Source organism: Eleutherodactylus coqui, chromosome 13, assembly GCF_035609145.1.
Source record: "Eleutherodactylus coqui strain aEleCoq1 chromosome 13, aEleCoq1.hap1, whole genome shotgun sequence".
NCBI classification, from domain to species: Eukaryota; Metazoa; Chordata; class Amphibia; order Anura; family Eleutherodactylidae; genus Eleutherodactylus; species Eleutherodactylus coqui.
Window position 1 is genome coordinate 106,753,925 of NC_089849.1, and position 27,802 is coordinate 106,781,726.

A 27,802-nucleotide genomic window follows, 5' to 3' on the forward strand; every position below is an offset into this window, starting at 1 on the left:
ACGTAAAGCTAGATATTTGTAGAAATATCTATATTGATATATAACTATCTATTTATATAGCTAGATATATATCTATGCAGTAACATACATTAGATAGATAGATAGATAGATAGATAGATAGATAGATAGATAGATAGATAGATAGACTGTATATAAGCCTGCAAGTCTTGCACTTGAAGCAGCTTTATGATGTCATTAAGGCTCGATGGTGACACGCGCACCCGAAACAAGGACCACAGGTTGTTAGCGGCCATTTTTCCATCAGTCTCCACTGGAGCTAGAAGTGAGCAGACAGATACACCTATAGACGCTGCTGGAGCCAGATCATTTGTCTCTGTGATGGACAACGTTTGAAATTCGCCCTTAAGCGGGAGACGGCAGCCTACAACAGTCAAATTGATCGCTGCTTATCACTTCTTTTGTGGTAGGTACAGTTATTCCAGATAGGGGAATGGGTAGGTTAAGTTATTCCAGGGAGGGGAATGCTTATGGGCAAGGCATTATGCTTGATCGGAGGCGGATGAAGTGGCAAAAAAGGCTCGGCCTACACCATGACCATGCCAATCGTCAACCCAAAGTGAATATGAGCCACACAGGTTGGTTGAAATAGCGCAACATGAATGATGGAACCTGGATCCAAGCGTCCCAGGATGCATTGCAGCGAAAACGTTCAACAATGTTCAGTGTGACCAATGTTTCTATCTTGGAAAATGAAATTGCATAATGTATGGAGTGTTTTTGACATATCTTGTCTCAGGATTTGCTTGCAGTCCTACCATATCCCACAAAATGCAGAAGTGCAGTCAATGCAGCTTTTTACCTAAAATGGTAAAAATTGGTCAAAGCCTCATGCGGTTTATTACCTGCCCCTGGAATAACATCAATGGCAATTATAAGAATAATGCTGATAATAATACAAATTTTGTATGTATGTTTTCAGCCCTACAAAACCATAACTATAGAAGTTTAAATTTATACGTAAAGCTAGATATTTGTAGAAATATCTATATTGATATATAACTATCTATTTATATAGCTAGATATATATCTATGCAGTAACATACATTAGATAGATAGATAGATAGACTGTATATAAGCCTGCAAGTCTTGCACTTGAAGCAGCTTTATGATGTCATTAAGGCTCGATGGTGACACGCGCACCCGGAACAAGGACCACAGGTTGTTAGCGGCCATTTTTCCATCAGTCTCCACTGGAGCTAGAAGTGAGCAGACAGATACTCCTATAGACGCTGCTGGAGCCAGATCATTTGTCTCTGTGATGGACAACGTTTGAAATTCGCCCTTAAGCGGGAGACGGCAGCCTACAACAGTCAAATTGATCGCTGCTTATCACTTCTTTTGTGGTAGGTACAGTTATTCCAGATAGGGGAATGGGTAGGTTAAGTTATTCCAGGGAGGGGAATGCTTATGGGCAAGGCATTATGCTTGATCGGAGGCGGATGAAGTGGCAAAAAAGGCTCGGCCTACACCATGACCATGCCAATCGTCAACCCAAAGTGAATATGAGCCACACAGGTTGGTTGAAATAGCGCAACATGAATGATGGAACCTGGATCCAAGCGTCCCAGGATGCATTTCAGCGAAAACGTTCAACAATGTTCAGCGTGACCAATGTTTCTATCTTGGAAAATGAAATCGCATGATGTATGGAGTGTTTTTGACATATCTTGTCTCAGGATTTGCTTGCAGTCCTACCATATCCCACAAAATGCAGAAGTGCAGTCAATGCAGCTTTTTACCTAAAATGGTAAAAATTGGTCAAAGCCTCATGCGGTTTATTACCTGCCCCTGGAATAACATCAATGGCAATTATAAGAATAATTCTGATAATAGTACAAATTTTGTATGTATGTTTTCAGCCCTACAAAACCATAACTATAGAAGTTTAAATTTATACGTAAAGCTAGATATTTGTAGAAATATCTATATTGATATATAACTATCTATTTATATAGCTAGATATATATCTATGCAGTAACATACATTAGATAGATAGATAGATAGACTGTATATAAGCCTGCAAGTCTTGCACTTGAAGCAGCTTTATGATGTCATTAAGGCTCGATGGTGACACGCGCACCCGAAACAAGGACCACAGGTTGTTAGCGGCCATTTTTCCATCAGTCTCCACTGGAGCTAGAAGTGAGCAGACAGATACACCTATAGACGCTGCTGGAGCCAGATCATTTGTCTCTGTGATGGACAACGTTTGAAATTCGCCCTTAAGCGGGAGACGGCAGCCTACAACAGTCAAATTGATCGCTGCTTATCACTTCTTTTGTGGTAGGTACAGTTATTCCAGATAGGGGAATGGGTAGGTTAAGTTATTCCAGGGAGGGGAATGCTTATGGGCAAGGCATTATGCTTGATCGGAGGCGGATGAAGTGGCAAAAAAGGCTCGGCCTACACCATGACCATGCCAATCGTCAACCCAAAGTGAATATGAGCCACACAGGTTGGTTGAAATAGCGCAACATGAATGATGGAACCTGGATCCAAGCGTCCCAGGATGCATTGCAGCGAAAACGTTCAACAATGTTCAGTGTGACCAATGTTTCTATCTTGGAAAATGAAATTGCATAATGTATGGAGTGTTTTTGACATATCTTGTCTCAGGATTTGCTTGCAGTCCTACCATATCCCACAAAATGCAGAAGTGCAGTCAATGCAGCTTTTTACCTAAAATGGTAAAAATTGGTCAAAGCCTCATGCGGTTTATTACCTGCCCCTGGAATAACATCAATGGCAATTATAAGAATAATGCTGATAATAATACAAATTTTGTATGTATGTTTTCAGCCCTACAAAACCATAACTATAGAAGTTTAAATTTATACGTAAAGCTAGATATTTGTAGAAATATCTATATTGATATATAACTATCTATTTATATAGCTAGATATATATCTATGCAGTAACATACATTAGATAGATAGATAGATAGACTGTATATAAGCCTGCAAGTCTTGCACTTGAAGCAGCTTTATGATGTCATTAAGGCTCGATGGTGACACGCGCACCCGGAACAAGGACCACAGGTTGTTAGCGGCCATTTTTCCATCAGTCTCCACTGGAGCTAGAAGTGAGCAGACAGATACTCCTATAGACGCTGCTGGAGCCAGATCATTTGTCTCTGTGATGGACAACGTTTGAAATTCGCCCTTAAGCGGGAGACGGCAGCCTACAACAGTCAAATTGATCGCTGCTTATCACTTCTTTTGTGGTAGGTACAGTTATTCCAGATAGGGGAATGGGTAGGTTAAGTTATTCCAGGGAGGGGAATGCTTATGGGCAAGGCATTATGCTTGATCGGAGGCGGATGAAGTGGCAAAAAAGGCTCGGCCTACACCATGACCATGCCAATCGTCAACCCAAAGTGAATATGAGCCACACAGGTTGGTTGAAATAGCGCAACATGAATGATGGAACCTGGATCCAAGCGTCCCAGGATGCATTTCAGCGAAAACGTTCAACAATGTTCAGCGTGACCAATGTTTCTATCTTGGAAAATGAAATCGCATGATGTATGGAGTGTTTTTGACATATCTTGTCTCAGGATTTGCTTGCAGTCCTACCATATCCCACAAAATGCAGAAGTGCAGTCAATGCAGCTTTTTACCTAAAATGGTAAAAATTGGTCAAAGCCTCATGCGGTTTATTACCTGCCCCTGGAATAACATCAATGGCAATTATAAGAATAATTCTGATAATAGTACAAATTTTGTATGTATGTTTTCAGCCCTACAAAACCATAACTATAGAAGTTTAAATTTATACGTAAAGCTAGATATTTGTAGAAATATCTATATTGATATATAACTATCTATTTATATAGCTAGATATATATCTATGCAGTAACATACATTAGATAGATAGATAGATAGACTGTATATAAGCCTGCAAGTCTTGCACTTGAAGCAGCTTTATGATGTCATTAAGGCTCGATGGTGACACGCGCACCCGGAACAAGGACCACAGGTTGTTAGCGGCCATTTTTCCATCAGTCTCCACTGGAGCTAGAAGTGAGCAGACAGATACTCCTATAGACGCTGCTGGAGCCAGATCATTTGTCTCTGTGATGGACAACGTTTGAAATTCGCCCTTAAGCGGGAGACGGCAGCCTACAACAGTCAAATTGATCGCTGCTTATCACTTCTTTTGTGGTAGGTACAGTTATTCCAGATAGGGGAATGGGTAGGTTAAGTTATTCCAGGGAGGGGAATGCTTATGGGCAAGGCATTATGCTTGATCGGAGGCGGATGAAGTGGCAAAAAAGGCTCGGCCTACACCATGACCATGCCAATCGTCAACCCAAAGTGAATATGAGCCACACAGGTTGGTTGAAATAGCGCAACATGAATGATGGAACCTGGATCCAAGCGTCCCAGGATGCATTTCAGCGAAAACGTTCAACAATGTTCAGCGTGACCAATGTTTCTATCTTGGAAAATGAAATCGCATGATGTATGGAGTGTTTTTGACATATCTTGTCTCAGGATTTGCTTGCAGTCCTACCATATCCCACAAAATGCAGAAGTGCAGTCAATGCAGCTTTTTACCTAAAATGGTAAAAATTGGTCAAAGCCTCATGCGGTTTATTACCTGCCCCTGGAATAACATCAATGGCAATTATAAGAATAATGCTGATAATAATACAAATTTTGTATGTATGTTTTCAGCCCTACAAAACCATAACTATAGAAGTTTAAATTTATACGTAAAGCTAGATATTTGTAGAAATATCTATATTGATATATAACTATCTATTTATATAGCTAGATATATATCTATGCAGTAACATACATTAGATAGATAGATAGATAGATAGATAGACTGTATATAAGCCTGCAAGTCTTGCACTTGAAGCAGCTTTATGATGTCATTAAGGCTCGATGGTGACACGCGCACCCGGAACAAGGACCACAGGTTGTTAGCGGCCATTTTTTCATCAGTCTCCACTGGAGCTAGAAGTGAGCAGACAGATACTCCTATAGACGCTGCTGGAGCCAGATCATTTGTCTCTGTGATGGACAACGTTTGAAATTCGCCCTTAAGCGGGAGACGGCAGCCTACAACAGTCAAATTGATCGCTGCTTATCACTTCTTTTGTGGTAGGTACAGTTATTCCAGATAGGGGAATGGGTAGGTTAAGTTATTCCAGGGAGGGGAATGCTTATGGGCAAGGCATTATGCTTGATCGGAGGCGGATGAAGTGGCAAAAAAGGCTCGGCCTACACCATGACCATGCCAATCGTCAACCCAAAGTGAATATGAGCCACACAGGTTGGTTGAAATAGCGCAACATGAATGATGGAACCTGGATCCAAGCGTCCCAGGATGCATTTCAGCGAAAACGTTCAACAATGTTCAGCGTGACCAATGTTTCTATCTTGGAAAATGAAATCGCATGATGTATGGAGTGTTTTTGACATATCTTGTCTCAGGATTTGCTTGCAGTCCTACCATATCCCACAAAATGCAGAAGTGCAGTCAATGCAGCTTTTTACCTAAAATGGTAAAAATTGGTCAAAGCCTCATGCGGTTTATTACCTGCCCCTGGAATAACATCAATGGCAATTATAAGAATAATTCTGATAATAGTACAAATTTTGTATGTATGTTTTCAGCCCTACAAAACCATAACTATAGAAGTTTAAATTTATACGTAAAGCTAGATATTTGTAGAAATATCTATATTGATATATAACTATCTATTTATATAGCTAGATATATATCTATGCAGTAACATACATTAGATAGATAGATAGATAGACTGTATATAAGCCTGCAAGTCTTGCACTTGAAGCAGCTTTATGATGTCATTAAGGCTCGATGGTGACACGCGCACCCGGAACAAGGACCACAGGTTGTTAGCGGCCATTTTTCCATCAGTCTCCACTGGAGCTAGAAGTGAGCAGACAGATACTCCTATAGACGCTGCTGGAGCCAGATCATTTGTCTCTGTAATGGACAACGTTTGAAATTCGCCCTTAAGCGGGAGACGGCAGCCTACAACAGTCAAATTGATCGCTGCTTATCACTTCTTTTGTGGTAGGTACAGTTATTCCAGATAGGGGAATGGGTAGGTTAAGTTATTCCAGGGAGGGGAATGCTTATGGGCAAGGCATTATGCTTGATCGGAGGCGGATGAAGTGGCAAAAAAGGCTCGGCCTACACCATGACCATGCCAATCGTCAACCCAAAGTGAATATGAGCCACACAGGTTGGTTGAAATAGCGCAACATGAATGATGGAACCTGGATCCAAGCGTCCCAGGATGCATTTCAGCGAAAACGTTCAACAATGTTCAGCGTGACCAATGTTTCTATCTTGGAAAATGAAATTGCATGATGTATGGAGTGTTTTTGACATATCTTGTCTCAGGATTTGCTTGCAGTCCTACCATATCCCACAAAATGCAGAAGTGCAGTCAATGCAGCTTTTTACCTAAAATGGTAAAAATTGGTCAAAGCCTCATGCGGTTTATTACCTGCCCCTGGAATAACATCAATGGCAATTATAAGAATAATGCTGATAATAGTACAAATTTTGTATGTATGTTTTCAGCCCTACAAAACCATAACTATAGAAGTTTAAATTTATACGTAAAGCTAGATATTTGTAGAAATATCTATATTGATATATAACTATCTATTTATATAGCTAGATATATATCTATGCAGTAACATACATTAGATAGATAGATAGATAGACTGTATATAAGCCTGCAAGTCTTGCACTTGAAGCAGCTTTATGATGTCATTAAGGCTCGATGGTGACACGCGCACCCGGAACAAGGACCACAGGTTGTTAGCGGCCATTTTTCCATCAGTCTCCACTGGAGCTAGAAGTGAGCAGACAGATACTCCTATAGACGCTGCTGGAGCCAGATCATTTGTCTCTGTGATGGACAACGTTTGAAATTCGCCCTTAAGCGGGAGACGGCAGCCTACAACAGTCAAATTGATCGCTGCTTATCACTTCTTTTGTGGTAGGTACAGTTATTCCAGATAGGGGAATGGGTAGGTTAAGTTATTCCAGGGAGGGGAATGCTTATGGGCAAGGCATTATGCTTGATCGGAGGCGGATGAAGTGGCAAAAAAGGCTCGGCCTACACCATGACCATGCCAATCGTCAACCCAAAGTGAATATGAGCCACACAGGTTGGTTGAAATAGCGCAACATGAATGATGGAACCTGGATCCGAGCGTCCCAGGATGCATTGCAGCGAAAACGTTCAACAATGTTCAGCGTGACCAATGTTTCTATCTTGGAAAATGAAATTGCATGCTGTATGGAGTGTTTTTGACATATCTTGTCTCAGGATTTGCTTGCAGTCCTACCATATCCCACAAAATGCAGAAGTGCAGTCAATGCAGCTTTTTACCTAAAATGGTAAAAATTGGTCAAAGCCTCATGCGGTTTATTACCTGCCCCTGGAATAACATCAATGGCAATTATAAGAATAATGCTGATAATAATACAAATTTTGTATGTATGTTTTCAGCATTACAAAACCATAACTATAGAAGTTTAAATTTATACGTAAAGCTAGATATTTGTAGAAATATCTATATTGATATATAACTATCTATTTATATAGCTAGATATATATCTATGCAGTAACATACATTAGATAGATAGATAGATAGATAGATAGATAGATAGATAGATAGATAGACTGTATATAAGCCTGCAAGTCTTGCACTTGAAGCAGCTTTATGATGTCATTAAGGCTCGATGGTGACACGCGCACCCGGAACAAGGACCACAGGTTGTTAGCGGCCATTTTTCCATCAGTCTCCACTGGAGCTAGAAGTGAGCAGACAGATACTCCTATAGACGCTGCTGGAGCCAGATCATTTGTCTCTGTGATGGACAACGTTTGAAATTCGCCCTTAAGCGGGAGACGGCAGCCTACAACAGTCAAATTGATCGCTGCTTATCACTTCTTTTGTGGTAGGTACAGTTATTCCAGATAGGGGAATGGGTAGGTTAAGTTATTCCAGGGAGGGGAATGCTTATGGGCAAGGCATTATGCTTGATCGGAGGCGGATGAAGTGGCAAAAAAGGCTCGGCCTACACCATGACCATGCCAATCGTCAACCCAAAGTGAATATGAGCCACACAGGTTGGTTGAAATAGCGCAACATGAATGATGGAACCTGGATCCAAGCGTCCCAGGATGCATTTCAGCGAAAACGTTCAACAATGTTCAGCGTGACCAATGTTTCTATCTTGGAAAATGAAATCGCATGATGTATGGAGTGTTTTTGACATATCTTGTCTCAGGATTTGCTTGCAGTCCTACCATATCCCACAAAATGCAGAAGTGCAGTCAATGCAGCTTTTTACCTAAAATGGTAAAAATTGGTCAAAGCCTCATGCGGTTTATTACCTGCCCCTGGAATAACATCAATGGCAATTATAAGAATAATTCTGATAATAGTACAAATTTTGTATGTATGTTTTCAGCCCTACAAAACCATAACTATAGAAGTTTAAATTTATACGTAAAGCTAGATATTTGTAGAAATATCTATATTGATATATAACTATCTATTTATATAGCTAGATATATATCTATGCAGTAACATACATTAGATAGATAGATAGATAGACTGTATATAAGCCTGCAAGTCTTGCACTTGAAGCAGCTTTATGATGTCATTAAGGCTCGATGGTGACACGCGCACCCGGAACAAGGACCACAGGTTGTTAGCGGCCATTTTTCCATCAGTCTCCACTGGAGCTAGAAGTGAGCAGACAGATACTCCTATAGACGCTGCTGGAGCCAGATCATTTGTCTCTGTGATGGACAACGTTTGAAATTCGCCCTTAAGCGGGAGACGGCAGCCTACAACAGTCAAATTGATCGCTGCTTATCACTTCTTTTGTGGTAGGTACAGTTATTCCAGATAGGGGAATGGGTAGGTTAAGTTATTCCAGGGAGGGGAATGCTTATGGGCAAGGCATTATGCTTGATCGGAGGCGGATGAAGTGGCAAAAAAGGCTCGGCCTACACCATGACCATGCCAATCGTCAACCCAAAGTGAATATGAGCCACACAGGTTGGTTGAAATAGCGCAACATGAATGATGGAACCTGGATCCAAGCGTCCCAGGATGCATTTCAGCGAAAACGTTCAACAATGTTCAGCGTGACCAATGTTTCTATCTTGGAAAATGAAATTGCATGATGTATGGAGTGTTTTTGACATATCTTGTCTCAGGATTTGCTTGCAGTCCTACCATATCCCACAAAATGCAGAAGTGCAGTCAATGCAGCTTTTTACCTAAAATGGTAAAAATTGGTCAAAGCCTCATGCGGTTTATTACCTGCCCCTGGAATAACATCAATGGCAATTATAAGAATAATGCTGATAATAATACAAATTTTGTATGTATGTTTTCAGCCCTACAAAACCATAACTATAGAAGTTTAAATTTATACGTAAAGCTAGATATTTGTAGAAATATCTATATTGATATATAACTATCTATTTATATAGCTAGATATATATCTATGCAGTAACATACATTAGATAGATAGATAGATAGATAGATAGACTGTATATAAGCCTGCAAGTCTTGCACTTGAAGCAGCTTTATGATGTCATTAAGGCTCGATGGTGACACGCGCACCCGGAACAAGGACCACAGGTTGTTAGCGGCCATTTTTTCATCAGTCTCCACTGGAGCTAGAAGTGAGCAGACAGATACTCCTATAGACGCTGCTGGAGCCAGATCATTTGTCTCTGTGATGGACAACGTTTGAAATTCGCCCTTAAGCGGGAGACGGCAGCCTACAACAGTCAAATTGATCGCTGCTTATCACTTCTTTTGTGGTAGGTACAGTTATTCCAGATAGGGGAATGGGTAGGTTAAGTTATTCCAGGGAGGGGAATGCTTATGGGCAAGGCATTATGCTTGATCGGAGGCGGATGAAGTGGCAAAAAAGGCTCGGCCTACACCATGACCATGCCAATCGTCAACCCAAAGTGAATATGAGCCACACAGGTTGGTTGAAATAGCGCAACATGAATGATGGAACCTGGATCCGAGCGTCCCAGGATGCATTGCAGCGAAAACGTTCAACAATGTTCAGCGTGACCAATGTTTCTATCTTGGAAAATGAAATTGCATGCTGTATGGAGTGTTTTTGACATATCTTGTCTCAGGATTTGCTTGCAGTCCTACCATATCCCACAAAATGCAGAAGTGCAGTCAATGCAGCTTTTTACCTAAAATGGTAAAAATTGGTCAAAGCCTCATGCGGTTTATTACCTGCCCCTGGAATAACATCAATGGCAATTATAAGAATAATGCTGATAATAATACAAATTTTGTATGTATGTTTTCAGCATTACAAAACCATAACTATAGAAGTTTAAATTTATACGTAAAGCTAGATATTTGTAGAAATATCTATATTGATATATAACTATCTATTTATATAGCTAGATATATATCTATGCAGTAACATACATTAGATAGATAGATAGATAGATAGATAGATAGATAGACTGTATATAAGCCTGCAAGTCTTGCACTTGAAGCAGCTTTATGATGTCATTAAGGCTCGATGGTGACACGCGCACCCGGAACAAGGACCACAGGTTGTTAGCGGCCATTTTTCCATCAGTCTCCACTGGAGCTAGAAGTGAGCAGACAGATACTCCTATAGACGCTGCTGGAGCCAGATCATTTGTCTCTGTGATGGACAACGTTTGAAATTCGCCCTTAAGCGGGAGACGGCAGCCTACAACAGTCAAATTGATCGCTGCTTATCACTTCTTTTGTGGTAGGTACAGTTATTCCAGATAGGGGAATGGGTAGGTTAAGTTATTCCAGGGAGGGGAATGCTTATGGGCAAGGCATTATGCTTGATCGGAGGCGGATGAAGTGGCAAAAAAGGCTCGGCCTACACCATGACCATGCCAATCGTCAACCCAAAGTGAATATGAGCCACACAGGTTGGTTGAAATAGCGCAACATGAATGATGGAACCTGGATCCAAGCGTCCCAGGATGCATTTCAGCGAAAACGTTCAACAATGTTCAGCGTGACCAATGTTTCTATCTTGGAAAATGAAATCGCATGATGTATGGAGTGTTTTTGACATATCTTGTCTCAGGATTTGCTTGCAGTCCTACCATATCCCACAAAATGCAGAAGTGCAGTCAATGCAGCTTTTTACCTAAAATGGTAAAAATTGGTCAAAGCCTCATGCGGTTTATTACCTGCCCCTGGAATAACATCAATGGCAATTATAAGAATAATTCTGATAATAGTACAAATTTTGTATGTATGTTTTCAGCCCTACAAAACCATAACTATAGAAGTTTAAATTTATACGTAAAGCTAGATATTTGTAGAAATATCTATATTGATATATAACTATCTATTTATATAGCTAGATATATATCTATGCAGTAACATACATTAGATAGATAGATAGATAGACTGTATATAAGCCTGCAAGTCTTGCACTTGAAGCAGCTTTATGATGTCATTAAGGCTCGATGGTGACACGCGCACCCGGAACAAGGACCACAGGTTGTTAGCGGCCATTTTTCCATCAGTCTCCACTGGAGCTAGAAGTGAGCAGACAGATACTCCTATAGACGCTGCTGGAGCCAGATCATTTGTCTCTGTGATGGACAACGTTTGAAATTCGCCCTTAAGCGGGAGACGGCAGCCTACAACAGTCAAATTGATCGCTGCTTATCACTTCTTTTGTGGTAGGTACAGTTATTCCAGATAGGGGAATGGGTAGGTTAAGTTATTCCAGGGAGGGGAATGCTTATGGGCAAGGCATTATGCTTGATCGGAGGCGGATGAAGTGGCAAAAAAGGCTCGGCCTACACCATGACCATGCCAATCGTCAACCCAAAGTGAATATGAGCCACACAGGTTGGTTGAAATAGCGCAACATGAATGATGGAACCTGGATCCAAGCGTCCCAGGATGCATTTCAGCGAAAACGTTCAACAATGTTCAGCGTGACCAATGTTTCTATCTTGGAAAATGAAATTGCATGATGTATGGAGTGTTTTTGACATATCTTGTCTCAGGATTTGCTTGCAGTCCTACCATATCCCACAAAATGCAGAAGTGCAGTCAATGCAGCTTTTTACCTAAAATGGTAAAAATTGGTCAAAGCCTCATGCGGTTTATTACCTGCCCCTGGAATAACATCAATGGCAATTATAAGAATAATGCTGATAATAATACAAATTTTGTATGTATGTTTTCAGCCCTACAAAACCATAACTATAGAAGTTTAAATTTATACGTAAAGCTAGATATTTGTAGAAATATCTATATTGATATATAACTATCTATTTATATAGCTAGATATATATCTATGCAGTAACATACATTAGATAGATAGATAGATAGATAGATAGACTGTATATAAGCCTGCAAGTCTTGCACTTGAAGCAGCTTTATGATGTCATTAAGGCTCGATGGTGACACGCGCACCCGGAACAAGGACCACAGGTTGTTAGCGGCCATTTTTTCATCAGTCTCCACTGGAGCTAGAAGTGAGCAGACAGATACTCCTATAGACGCTGCTGGAGCCAGATCATTTGTCTCTGTGATGGACAACGTTTGAAATTCGCCCTTAAGCGGGAGACGGCAGCCTACAACAGTCAAATTGATCGCTGCTTATCACTTCTTTTGTGGTAGGTACAGTTATTCCAGATAGGGGAATGGGTAGGTTAAGTTATTCCAGGGAGGGGAATGCTTATGGGCAAGGCATTATGCTTGATCGGAGGCGGATGAAGTGGCAAAAAAGGCTCGGCCTACACCATGACCATGCCAATCGTCAACCCAAAGTGAATATGAGCCACACAGGTTGGTTGAAATAGCGCAACATGAATGATGGAACCTGGATCCAAGCGTCCCAGGATGCATTTCAGCGAAAACGTTCAACAATGTTCAGCGTGACCAATGTTTCTATCTTGGAAAATGAAATCGCATGATGTATGGAGTGTTTTTGACATATCTTGTCTCAGGATTTGCTTGCAGTCCTACCATATCCCACAAAATGCAGAAGTGCAGTCAATGCAGCTTTTTACCTAAAATGGTAAAAATTGGTCAAAGCCTCATGCGGTTTATTACCTGCCCCTGGAATAACATCAATGGCAATTATAAGAATAATTCTGATAATAGTACAAATTTTGTATGTATGTTTTCAGCCCTACAAAACCATAACTATAGAAGTTTAAATTTATACGTAAAGCTAGATATTTGTAGAAATATCTATATTGATATATAACTATCTATTTATATAGCTAGATATATATCTATGCAGTAACATACATTAGATAGATAGATAGATAGACTGTATATAAGCCTGCAAGTCTTGCACTTGAAGCAGCTTTATGATGTCATTAAGGCTCGATGGTGACACGCGCACCCGGAACAAGGACCACAGGTTGTTAGCGGCCATTTTTCCATCAGTCTCCACTGGAGCTAGAAGTGAGCAGACAGATACTCCTATAGACGCTGCTGGAGCCAGATCATTTGTCTCTGTAATGGACAACGTTTGAAATTCGCCCTTAAGCGGGAGACGGCAGCCTACAACAGTCAAATTGATCGCTGCTTATCACTTCTTTTGTGGTAGGTACAGTTATTCCAGATAGGGGAATGGGTAGGTTAAGTTATTCCAGGGAGGGGAATGCTTATGGGCAAGGCATTATGCTTGATCGGAGGCGGATGAAGTGGCAAAAAAGGCTCGGCCTACACCATGACCATGCCAATCGTCAACCCAAAGTGAATATGAGCCACACAGGTTGGTTGAAATAGCGCAACATGAATGATGGAACCTGGATCCAAGCGTCCCAGGATGCATTTCAGCGAAAACGTTCAACAATGTTCAGCGTGACCAATGTTTCTATCTTGGAAAATGAAATTGCATGATGTATGGAGTGTTTTTGACATATCTTGTCTCAGGATTTGCTTGCAGTCCTACCATATCCCACAAAATGCAGAAGTGCAGTCAATGCAGCTTTTTACCTAAAATGGTAAAAATTGGTCAAAGCCTCATGCGGTTTATTACCTGCCCCTGGAATAACATCAATGGCAATTATAAGAATAATGCTGATAATAGTACAAATTTTGTATGTATGTTTTCAGCCCTACAAAACCATAACTATAGAAGTTTAAATTTATACGTAAAGCTAGATATTTGTAGAAATATCTATATTGATATATAACTATCTATTTATATAGCTAGATATATATCTATGCAGTAACATACATTAGATAGATAGATAGATAGACTGTATATAAGCCTGCAAGTCTTGCACTTGAAGCAGCTTTATGATGTCATTAAGGCTCGATGGTGACACGCGCACCCGGAACAAGGACCACAGGTTGTTAGCGGCCATTTTTCCATCAGTCTCCACTGGAGCTAGAAGTGAGCAGACAGATACTCCTATAGACGCTGCTGGAGCCAGATCATTTGTCTCTGTGATGGACAACGTTTGAAATTCGCCCTTAAGCGGGAGACGGCAGCCTACAACAGTCAAATTGATCGCTGCTTATCACTTCTTTTGTGGTAGGTACAGTTATTCCAGATAGGGGAATGGGTAGGTTAAGTTATTCCAGGGAGGGGAATGCTTATGGGCAAGGCATTATGCTTGATCGGAGGCGGATGAAGTGGCAAAAAAGGCTCGGCCTACACCATGACCATGCCAATCGTCAACCCAAAGTGAATATGAGCCACACAGGTTGGTTGAAATAGCGCAACATGAATGATGGAACCTGGATCCGAGCGTCCCAGGATGCATTGCAGCGAAAACGTTCAACAATGTTCAGCGTGACCAATGTTTCTATCTTGGAAAATGAAATTGCATGCTGTATGGAGTGTTTTTGACATATCTTGTCTCAGGATTTGCTTGCAGTCCTACCATATCCCACAAAATGCAGAAGTGCAGTCAATGCAGCTTTTTACCTAAAATGGTAAAAATTGGTCAAAGCCTCATGCGGTTTATTACCTGCCCCTGGAATAACATCAATGGCAATTATAAGAATAATGCTGATAATAATACAAATTTTGTATGTATGTTTTCAGCATTACAAAACCATAACTATAGAAGTTTAAATTTATACGTAAAGCTAGATATTTGTAGAAATATCTATATTGATATATAACTATCTATTTATATAGCTAGATATATATCTATGCAGTAACATACATTAGATAGATAGATAGATAGATAGATAGATAGATAGATAGACTGTATATAAGCCTGCAAGTCTTGCACTTGAAGCAGCTTTATGATGTCATTAAGGCTCGATGGTGACACGCGCACCCAGAACAAGGACCACAGGTTGTTAGCGGCCATTTTTCCATCAGTCTCCACTGGAGCTAGAAGTGAGCAGACAGATACTCCTATAGACGCTGCTGGAGCCAGATCATTTGTCTCTGTGATGGACAACGTTTGAAATTCGCCCTTAAGCGGGAGACGGCAGCCTACAACAGTCAAATTGATCGCTGCTTATCACTTCTTTTGTGGTAGGTACAGTTATTCCAGATAGGGGAATGGGTAGGTTAAGTTATTCCAGGGAGGGGAATGCTTATGGGCAAGGCATTATGCTTGATCGGAGGCGGATGAAGTGGCAAAAAAGGCTCGGCCTACACCATGACCATGCCAATCGTCAACCCAAAGTGAATATGAGCCACACAGGTTGGTTGAAATAGCGCAACATGAATGATGGAACCTGGATCCAAGCGTCCCAGGATGCATTGCAGCGAAAACGTTCAACAATGTTCAGCGTGACCAATGTTTCTATCTTGGAAAATGAAATTGCATGATGTATGGAGTGTTTTTGACATATCTTGTCTCAGGATTTGCTTGCAGTCCTACCATATCCCACAAAATGCAGAAGTGCAGTCAATGCAGCTTTTTACCTAAAATGGTAAAAATTGGTCAAAGCCTCATGCGGTTTATTACCTGCCCCTGGAATAACATCAATGGCAATTATAAGAATAATGCTGATAATAATACAAATTTTGTATGTATGTTTTCAGCCCTACAAAACCATAACTATAGAAGTTTAAATTTATACGTAAAGCTAGATATTTGTAGAAATATCTATATTGATATATAACTATCTATTTATATAGCTAGATATATATCTATGCAGTAACATACATTAGATAGATAGATAGATAGATAGATAGATAGATAGATAGATAGACTGTATATAAGCCTGCAAGTCTTGCACTTGAAGCAGCTTTATGATGTCATTAAGGCTCGATGGTGACACGCGCACCCGGAACAAGGACCACAGGTTGTTAGCGGCCATTTTTCCATCAGTCTCCACTGGAGCTAGAAGTGAGCAGACAGATACTCCTATAGACGCTGCTGGAGCCAGATCATTTGTCTCTGTGATGGACAACGTTTGAAATTCGCCCTTAAGCGGGAGACGGCAGCCTACAACAGTCAAATTGATCGCTGCTTATCACTTCTTTTGTGGTAGGTACAGTTATTCCAGATAGGGGAATGGGTAGGTTAAGTTATTCCAGGGAGGGGAATGCTTATGGGCAAGGCATTATGCTTGATCGGAGGCGGATGAAGTGGCAAAAAAGGCTCGGCCTACACCATGACCATGCCAATCGTCAACCCAAAGTGAATATGAGCCACACAGGTTGGTTGAAATAGCGCAACATGAATGATGGAACCTGGATCCAAGCGTCCCAGGATGCATTGCAGCGAAAACGTTCAACAATGTTCAGCGTGACCAATGTTTCTATCTTGGAAAATGAAATTGCATGATGTATGGAGTGTTTTTGACATATCTTGTCTCAGGATTTGCTTGCAGTCCTACCATATCCCACAAAATGCAGAAGTGCAGTCAATGCAGCTTTTTACCTAAAATGGTAAAAATTGGTCAAAGCCTCATGCGGTTTATTACCTGCCCCTGGAATAACATCAATGGCAATTATAAGAATAATGCTGATAATAATACAAATTTTGTATGTATGTTTTCAGCCCTACAAAACCATAACTATAGAAGTTTAAATTTATACGTAAAGCTAGATATTTGTAGAAATATCTATATTGATATATAACTATCTATTTATATAGCTAGATATATATCTATGCAGTAACATACATTAGATAGATAGATAGATAGATAGATAGATAGATAGATAGATAGACTGTATATAAGCCTGCAAGTCTTGCACTTGAAGCAGCTTTATGATGTCATTAAGGCTCGATGGTGACACGCGCACCCGGAACAAGGACCACAGGTTGTTAGCGGCCATTTTTCCATCAGTCTCCACTGGAGCTAGAAGTGAGCAGACAGATACTCCTATAGACGCTGCTGGAGCCAGATCATTTGTCTCTGTGATGGACAACGTTTGAAATTCGCCCTTAAGCGGGAGACGGCAGCCTACAACAGTCAAATTGATCGCTGCTTATCACTTCTTTTGTGGTAGGTACAGTTATTCCAGATAGGGGAATGGGTAGGTTAAGTTATTCCAGGGAGGGGAATGCTTATGGGCAAGGCATTATGCTTGATCGGAGGCGGATGAAGTGGCAAAAAAGGCTCGGCCTACACCATGACCATGCCAATCGTCAACCCAAAGTGAATATGAGCCACACAGGTTGGTTGAAATAGCGCAACATGAATGATGGAACCTGGATCCAAGCGTCCCAGGATGCATTTCAGCGAAAACGTTCAACAATGTTCAGCGTGACCAATGTTTCTATCTTGGAAAATGAAATTGCATGATGTATGGAGTGTTTTTGACATATCTTGTCTCAGGATTTGCTTGCAGTCCTACCATATCCCACAAAATGCAGAAGTGCAGTCAATGCAGCTTTTTACCTAAAATGGTAAAAATTGTTCAAAGCCTCATGCGGTTTATTACCTGCCCCTGGAATAACATCAATGGCAATTATAAGAATAATGCTGATAATAATACAAATTTTGTATGTATGTTTTCAGCCCTACAAAACCATAACTATAGAAGTTTAAATTTATACGTAAAGCTAGATATTTGTAGAAATATCTATATTGATATATAACTATCTATTTATATAGCTAGATATATATCTATGCAGTAACATACATTAGATAGATAGATAGATAGATAGATAGATAGATAGACTGTATATAAGCCTGCAAGTCTTGCACTTGAAGCAGCTTTATGATGTCATTAAGGCTCGATGGTGACACGCGCACCCGGAACAAGGACCACAGGTTGTTAGCGGCCATTTTTCCATCAGTCTCCACTGGAGCTAGAAGTGAGTAGACAGATACTCCTATAGACGCTGCTGGAGCCAGATCTTTTGTCTCTGTGATGGACAACGTTTGAAATTCGCCCTTAAGCGGGAGACGGCAGCCTACAACAGTCAAATTGATCGCTGCTTATCACTTCTTTTGTGGTAGGTACAGTTATTCCAGATAGGGGAATGGGTAGGTTAAGTTATTCCAGGGAGGGGAATGCTTATGGGCAAGGCATTATGCTTGATCGGAGGCGGATGAAGTGGCAAAAAAGGCTCGGCCTACACCATGACCATGCCAATCGTCAACCCAAAGTGAATATGAGCCACACAGGTTGGTTGAAATAGCGCAACATGAATGATGGAACCTGGATCCAAGCGTCCCAGGATGCATTTCAGCGAAAACGTTCAACAATGTTCAGCGTGACCAATGTTTCTATCTTGGAAAATGAAATTGCATGATGTATGGAGTGTTTTTGACATATCTTGTCTCAGGATTTGCTTGCAGTCCTACCATATCCCACAAAATGCAGAAGTGCAGTCAATGCAGCTTTTTACCTAAAATGGTAAAAATTGGTCAAAGCCTCATGCGGTTTATTACCTGCCCCTGGAATAACATCAATGGCAATTATAAGAATAATTCTGATAATAGTACAAATTTTGTATGTATGTTTTCAGCCCTACAAAACCATAACTATAGAAGTTTAAATTTATACGTAAAGCTAGATATTTGTAGAAATTTCTATATTGATATATAACTATCTATTTATATAGCTAGATATATATCTATGCAGTAACATACATTAGATAGATAGATAGATAGACTGTATATAAGCCTGCAAGTCTTGCACTTGAAGCAGCTTTATGATGTCATTAAGGCTCGATGGTGACACGCGCACCCGGAACAAGGACCACAGGTTGTTAGCGGCCATTTTTCCATCAGTCTCCACTGGAGCTAGAAGTGAGCAGACAGATACTCCTATAGACGCTGCTGGAGCCAGATCATTTGTCTCTGTGATGGACAACGTTTGAAATTCGCCCTTAAGCGGGAGACGGCAGCCTACAACAGTCAAATTGATCGCTGCTTATCACTTCTTTTGTGGTAGGTACAGTTATTCCAGATAGGGGAATGGGTAGGTTAAGTTATTCCAGGGAGGGGAATGCTTATGGGCAAGGCATTATGCTTGATCGGAGGCGGATGAAGTGGCAAAAAAGGCTCGGCCTACACCATGACCATGCCAATCGTCAACCCAAAGTGAATATGAGCCACACAGGTTGGTTGAAATAGCGCAACATGAATGATGGAACCTGGATCCAAGCGTCCCAGGATGCATTTCAGCGAAAACGTTCAACAATGTTCAGCGTGACCAATGTTTCTATCTTGGAAAATGAAATTGCATGATGTATGGAGTGTTTTTGACATATCTTGTCTCAGGATTTGCTTGCAGTCCTACCATATCCCACAAAATGCAGAAGTGCAGTCAATGCAGCTTTTTACCTAAAATGGTAAAAATTGGTCAAAGCCTCATGCGGTTTATTACCTGCCCCTGGAATAACATCAATGGCAATTATAAGAATAATGCTGATAATAGTACAAATTTTGTATGTATGTTTTCAGCCCTACAAAACCATAACTATAGAAGTTTAAATTTATACGTAAAGCTAGATATTTGTAGAAATATCTATATTGATATATAACTATCTATTTATATAGCTAGATATATATCTATGCAGTAACATACATTAGATAGATAGATAGATAGATAGATAGATAGATAGATAGATAGATAGATAGACTGTATATAAGCCTGCAAGTCTTGCACTTGAAGCAGCTTTATGATGTCATTAAGGCTCGATGGTGACACGCGCACCCGAAACAAGGACCACAGGTTGTTAGCGGCCATTTTTCCATCAGTCTCCACTGGAGCTAGAAGTGAGCAGACAGATACACCTATAGACGCTGCTGGAGCCAGATCATTTGTCTCTGTGATGGACAACGTTTGAAATTCGCCCTTAAGCGGGAGACGGCAGCCTACAACAGTCAAATTGATCGCTGCTTATCACTTCTTTTGTGGTAGGTACAGTTATTCCAGATAGGGGAATGGGTAGGTTAAGTTATTCCAGGGAGGGGAATGCTTATGGGCAAGGCATTATGCTTGATCGGAGGCGGATGAAGTGGCAAAAAAGGCTCGGCCTACACCATGACCATGCCAATCGTCAACCCAAAGTGAATATGAGCCACACAGGTTGGTTGAAATAGCGCAACATGAATGATGGAACCTGGATCCAAGCGTCCCAGGATGCATTTCAGCGAAAACGTTCAACAATGTTCAGCGTGACCAATGTTTCTATCTTGGAAAATGAAATTGCATGATGTATGGAGTGTTTTTGACATATCTTGTCTCAGGATTTGCTTGCAGTCCTACCATATCCCACAAAATGCAGAAGTGCAGTCAATGCAGCTTTTTACCTAAAATGGTAAAAATTGTTCAAAGCCTCATGCGGTTTATTACCTGCCCCTGGAATAACATCAATGGCAATTATAAGAATAATGCTGATAATAATACAAATTTTGTATGTATGTTTTCAGCCCTACAAAACCATAACTATAGAAGTTTAAATTTATACGTAAAGCTAGATATTTGTAGAAATATCTATATTGATATATAACTATCTATTTATATAGCTAGATATATATCTATGCAGTAACATACATTAGATAGATAGATAGATAGATAGATAGATAGATAGATAGATAGATAGACTGTATATAAGCCTGCAAGTCTTGCACTTGAAGCAGCTTTATGATGTCATTAAGGCTCGATGGTGACACGCGCACCCGGAACAAGGACCACAGGTTGTTAGCGGCCATTTTTCCATCAGTCTCCACTGGAGCTAGAAGTGAGCAGACAGATACTCCTATAGACGCTGCTGGAGCCAGATCATTTGTCTCTGTGATGGACAACGTTTGAAATTCGCCCTTAAGCGGGAGACGGCAGCCTACAACAGTCAAATTGATCGCTGCTTATCACTTCTTTTGTGGTAGGTACAGTTATTCCAGATAGGGGAATGGGTAGGTTAAGTTATTCCAGGGAGGGGAATGCTTATGGGCAAGGCATTATGCTTGATCGGAGGCGGATGAAGTGGCAAAAAAGGCTCGGCCTACACCATGACCATGCCAATCGTCAACCCAAAGTGAATATGAGCCACACAGGTTGGTTGAAATAGCGCAACATGAATGATGGAACCTGGATCCGAGCGTCCCAGGATGCATTGCAGCGAAAACGTTCAACAATGTTCAGCGTGACCAATGTTTCTATCTTGGAAAATGAAATTGCATGCTGTATGGAGTGTTTTTGACATATCTTGTCTCAGGATTTGCTTGCAGTCCTACCATATCCCACAAAATGCAGAAGTGCAGTCAATGCAGCTTTTTACCTAAAATGGTAAAAATTGGTCAAAGCCTCATGCGGTTTATTACCTGCCCCTGGAATAACATCAATGGCAATTATAAGAATAATGCTGATAATAATACAAATTTTGTATGTATGTTTTCAGCATTACAAAACCATAACTATAGAAGTTTAAATTTATACGTAAAGCTAGATATTTGTAGAAATATCTATATTGATATATAACTATCTATTTATATAGCTAGATATATATCTATGCAGTAACATACATTAGATAGATAGATAGATAGATAGATAGATAGATAGATAGACTGTATATAAGCCTGCAAGTCTTGCACTTGAAGCAGCTTTATGATGTCATTAAGGCTCGATGGTGACACGCGCACCCAGAACAAGGACCACAGGTTGTTAGCGGCCATTTTTCCATCAGTCTCCACTGGAGCTAGAAGTGAGCAGACAGATACTCCTATAGACGCTGCTGGAGCCAGATCATTTGTCTCTGTGATGGACAACGTTTGAAATTCGCCCTTAAGCGGGAGACGGCAGCCTACAACAGTCAAATTGATCGCTGCTTATCACTTCTTTTGTGGTAGGTACAGTTATTCCAGATAGGGGAATGGGTAGGTTAAGTTATTCCAGGGAGGGGAATGCTTATGGGCAAGGCATTATGCTTGATCGGAGGCGGATGAAGTGGCAAAAAAGGCTCGGCCTACACCATGACCATGCCAATCGTCAACCCAAAGTGAATATGAGCCACACAGGTTGGTTGAAATAGCGCAACATGAATGATGGAACCTGGATCCAAGCGTCCCAGGATGCATTGCAGCGAAAACGTTCAACAATGTTCAGCGTGACCAATGTTTCTATCTTGGAAAATGAAATTGCATGATGTATGGAGTGTTTTTGACATATCTTGTCTCAGGATTTGCTTGCAGTCCTACCATATCCCACAAAATGCAGAAGTGCAGTCAATGCAGCTTTTTACCTAAAATGGTAAAAATTGGTCAAAGCCTCATGCGGTTTATTACCTGCCCCTGGAATAACATCAATGGCAATTATAAGAATAATGCTGATAATAATACAAATTTTGTATGTATGTTTTCAGCCCTACAAAACCATAACTATAGAAGTTTAAATTTATACGTAAAGCTAGATATTTGTAGAAATATCTATATTGATATATAACTATCTATTTATATAGCTAGATATATATCTATGCAGTAACATACATTAGATAGATAGATAGATAGATAGATAGATAGATAGATAGACTGTATATAAGCCTGCAAGTCTTGCACTTGAAGCAGCTTTATGATGTCATTAAGGCTCGATGGTGACACGCGCACCCGGAACAAGGACCACAGGTTGTTAGCGGCCATTTTTCCATCAGTCTCCACTGGAGCTAGAAGTGAGCAGACAGATACTCCTATAGACGCTGCTGGAGCCAGATCATTTGTCTCTGTGATGGACAACGTTTGAAATTCGCCCTTAAGCGGGAGACGGCAGCCTACAACAGTCAAATTGATCGCTGCTTATCACTTCTTTTGTGGTAGGTACAGTTATTCCAGATAGGGGAATGGGTAGGTTAAGTTATTCCAGGGAGGGGAATGCTTATGGGCAAGGCATTATGCTTGATCGGAGGCGGATGAAGTGGCAAAAAAGGCTCGGCCTACACCATGACCATGCCAATCGTCAACCCAAAGTGAATATGAGCCACACAGGTTGGTTGAAATAGCGCAACATGAATGATGGAACCTGGATCCAAGCGTCCCAGGATGCATTTCAGCGAAAACGTTCAACAATGTTCAGCGTGACCAATGTTTCTATCTTGGAAAATGAAATTGCATGATGTATGGAGTGTTTTTGACATATCTTGTCTCAGGATTTGCTTGCAGTCCTACCATATCCCACAAAATGCAGAAGTGCAGTCAATGCAGCTTTTTACCTAAAATGGTAAAAATTGTTCAAAGCCTCATGCGGTTTATTACCTGCCCCTGGAATAACATCAATGGCAATTATAAGAATAATGCTGATAATAATACAAATTTTGTATGTATGTTTTCAGCCCTACAAAACCATAACTATAGAAGTTTAAATTTATACGTAAAGCTAGATATTTGTAGAAATATCTATATTGATATATAACTATCTATTTATATAGCTAGATATATATCTATGCAGTAACATACATTAGATAGATAGATAGATAGATAGATAGATAGATAGACTGTATATAAGCCTGCAAGTCTTGCACTTGAAGCAGCTTTATGATGTCATTAAGGCTCGATGGTGACACGCGCACCCGGAACAAGGACCACAGGTTGTTAGCGGCCATTTTTCCATCAGTCTCCACTGGAGCTAGAAGTGAGTAGACAGATACTCCTATAGACGCTGCTGGAGCCAGATCTTTTGTCTCTGTGATGGACAACGTTTGAAATTCGCCCTTAAGCGGGAGACGGCAGCCTACAACAGTCAAATTGATCGCTGCTTATCACTTCTTTTGTGGTAGGTACAGTTATTCCAGATAGGGGAATGGGTAGGTTAAGTTATTCCAGGGAGGGGAATGCTTATGGGCAAGGCATTATGCTTGATCGGAGGCGGATGAAGTGGCAAAAAAGGCTCGGCCTACACCATGACCATGCCAATCGTCAACCCAAAGTGAATATGAGCCACACAGGTTGGTTGAAATAGCGCAACATGAATGATGGAACCTGGATCCAAGCGTCCCAGGATGCATTTCAGCGAAAACGTTCAACAATGTTCAGCGTGACCAATGTTTCTATCTTGGAAAATGAAATTGCATGATGTATGGAGTGTTTTTGACATATCTTGTCTCAGGATTTGCTTGCAGTCCTACCATATCCCACAAAATGCAGAAGTGCAGTCAATGCAGCTTTTTACCTAAAATGGTAAAAATTGGTCAAAGCCTCATGCGGTTTATTACCTGCCCCTGGAATAACATCAATGGCAATTATAAGAATAATTCTGATAATAGTACAAATTTTGTATGTATGTTTTCAGCCCTACAAAACCATAACTATAGAAGTTTAAATTTATACGTAAAGCTAGATATTTGTAGAAATTTCTATATTGATATATAACTATCTATTTATATAGCTAGATATATATCTATGCAGTAACATACATTAGATAGATAGATAGATAGACTGTATATAAGCCTGCAAGTCTTGCACTTGAAGCAGCTTTATGATGTCATTAAGGCTCGATGGTGACACGCGCACCCGGAACAAGGACCACAGGTTGTTAGCGGCCATTTTTCCATCAGTCTCCACTGGAGCTAGAAGTGAGCAGACAGATACTCCTATAGACGCTGCTGGAGCCAGATCATTTGTCTCTGTGATGGACAACGTTTGAAATTCGCCCTTAAGCGGGAGACGGCAGCCTACAACAGTCAAATTGATCGCTGCTTATCACTTCTTTTGTGGTAGGTACAGTTATTCCAGATAGGGGAATGGGTAGGTTAAGTTATTCCAGGGAGGGGAATGCTTATGGGCAAGGCATTATGCTTGATCGGAGGCGGATGAAGTGGCAAAAAAGGCTCGGCCTACACCATGACCATGCCAATCGTCAACCCAAAGTGAATATGAGCCACACAGGTTGGTTGAAATAGCGCAACATGAATGATGGAACCTGGATCCAAGCGTCCCAGGATGCATTTCAGCGAAAACGTTCAACAATGTTCAGCGTGACCAATGTTTCTATCTTGGAAAATGAAATTGCATGATGTATGGAGTGTTTTTGACATATCTTGTCTCAGGATTTGCTTGCAGTCCTACCATATCCCACAAAATGCAGAAGTGCAGTCAATGCAGCTTTTTACCTAAAATGGTAAAAATTGTTCAAAGCCTCATGCGGTTTATTACCTGCCCCTGGAATAACATCAATGGCAATTATAAGAATAATGCTGATAATAGTACAAATTTTGTATGTATGTTTTCAGCCCTACAAAACCATAACTATAGAAGTTTAAATTTATACGTAAAGCTAGATATTTGTAGAAATATCTATATTGATATATAACTATCTATTTATATAGCTAGATATATATCTATGCAGTAACATACATTAGATAGATAGATAGATAGATAGATAGATAGATAGATAGATAGACTGTATATAAGCCTGCAAGTCTTGCACTTGAAGCAGCTTTATGATGTCATTAAGGCTCGATGGTGACACGCGCACCCGAAACAAGGACCACAGGTTGTTAGCGGCCATTTTTCCATCAGTCTCCACTGGAGCTAGAAGTGAGCAGACAGATACACCTATAGACGCTGCTGGAGCCAGATCATTTGTCTCTGTGATGGACAACGTTTGAAATTCGCCCTTAAGCGGGAGACGGCAGCCTACAACAGTCAAATTGATCGCTGCTTATCACTTCTTTTGTGGTAGGTACAGTTATTCCAGATAGGGGAATGGGTAGGTTAAGTTATTCCAGGGAGGGGAATGCTTATGGGCAAGGCATTATGCTTGATCGGAGGCGGATGAAGTGGCAAAAAAGGCTCGGCCTACACCATGACCATGCCAATCGTCAACCCAAAGTGAATATGAGCCACACAGGTTGGTTGAAATAGCGCAACATGAATGATGGAACCTGGATCCAAGCGTCCCAGGATGCATTTCAGCGAAAACGTTCAACAATGTTCAGCGTGACCAATGTTTCTATCTTGGAAAATGAAATTGCATGATGTATGGAGTGTTTTTGACATATCTTGTCTCAGGATTTGCTTGCAGTCCTACCATATCCCACAAAATGCAGAAGTGCAGTCAATGCAGCTTTTTACCTAAAATGGTAAAAATTGTTCAAAGCCTCATGCGGTTTATTACCTGCCCCTGGAATAACATCAATGGCAATTATAAGAATAATGCTGATAATAATACAAATTTTGTATGTATGTTTTCAGCCCTACAAAACCATAACTATAGAAGTTTAAATTTATACGTAAAGCTAGATATTTGTAGAAATATCTATATTGATATATAACTATCTATTTATATAGCTAGATATATATCTATGCAGTAACATACATTAGATAGATAGATAGATAGATAGATAGATAGATAGATAGATAGACTGTATATAAGCCTGCAAGTCTTGCACTTGAAGCAGCTTTATGATGTCATTAAGGCTCGATGGTGACACGCGCACCCGGAACAAGGACCACAGGTTGTTAGCGGCCATTTTTCCATCAGTCTCCACTGGAGCTAGAAGTGAGTAGACAGATACTCCTATAGACGCTGCTGGAGCCAGATCTTTTGTCTCTGTGATGGACAACGTTTGAAATTCGCCCTTAAGCGGGAGACGGCAGCCTACAACAGTCAAATTGATCGCTGCTTATCACTTCTTTTGTGGTAGGTACAGTTATTCCAGATAGGGGAATGGGTAGGTTAAGTTATTCCAGGGAGGGGAATGCTTATGGGCAAGGCATTATGCTTGATCGGAGGCGGATGAAGTGGCAAAAAAGGCTCGGCCTACACCATGACCATGCCAATCGTCAACCCAAAGTGAATATGAGCCACACAGGTTGGTTGAAATAGCGCAACATGAATGATGGAACCTGGATCCAAGCGTCCCAGGATGCATTTCAGCGAAAACGTTCAACAATGTTCAGCGTGACCAATGTTTCTATCTTGGAAAATGAAATTGCATGATGTATGGAGTGTTTTTGACATATCTTGTCTCAGGATTTGCTTGCAGTCCTACCATATCCCACAAAATGCAGAAGTGCAGTCAATGCAGCTTTTTACCTAAAATGGTAAAAATTGGTCAAAGCCTCATGCGGTTTATTACCTGCCCCTGGAATAACATCAATGGCAATTATAAGAATAATTCTGATAATAGTACAAATTTTGTATGTATGTTTTCAGCCCTACAAAACCATAACTATAGAAGTTTAAATTTATACGTAAAGCTAGATATTTGTAGAAATTTCTATATTGATATATAACTATCTATTTATATAGCTAGATATATATCTATGCAGTAACATACATTAGATAGATAGATAGATAGACTGTATATAAGCCTGCAAGTCTTGCACTTGAAGCAGCTTTATGATGTCATTAAGGCTCGATGGTGACACGCGCACCCGGA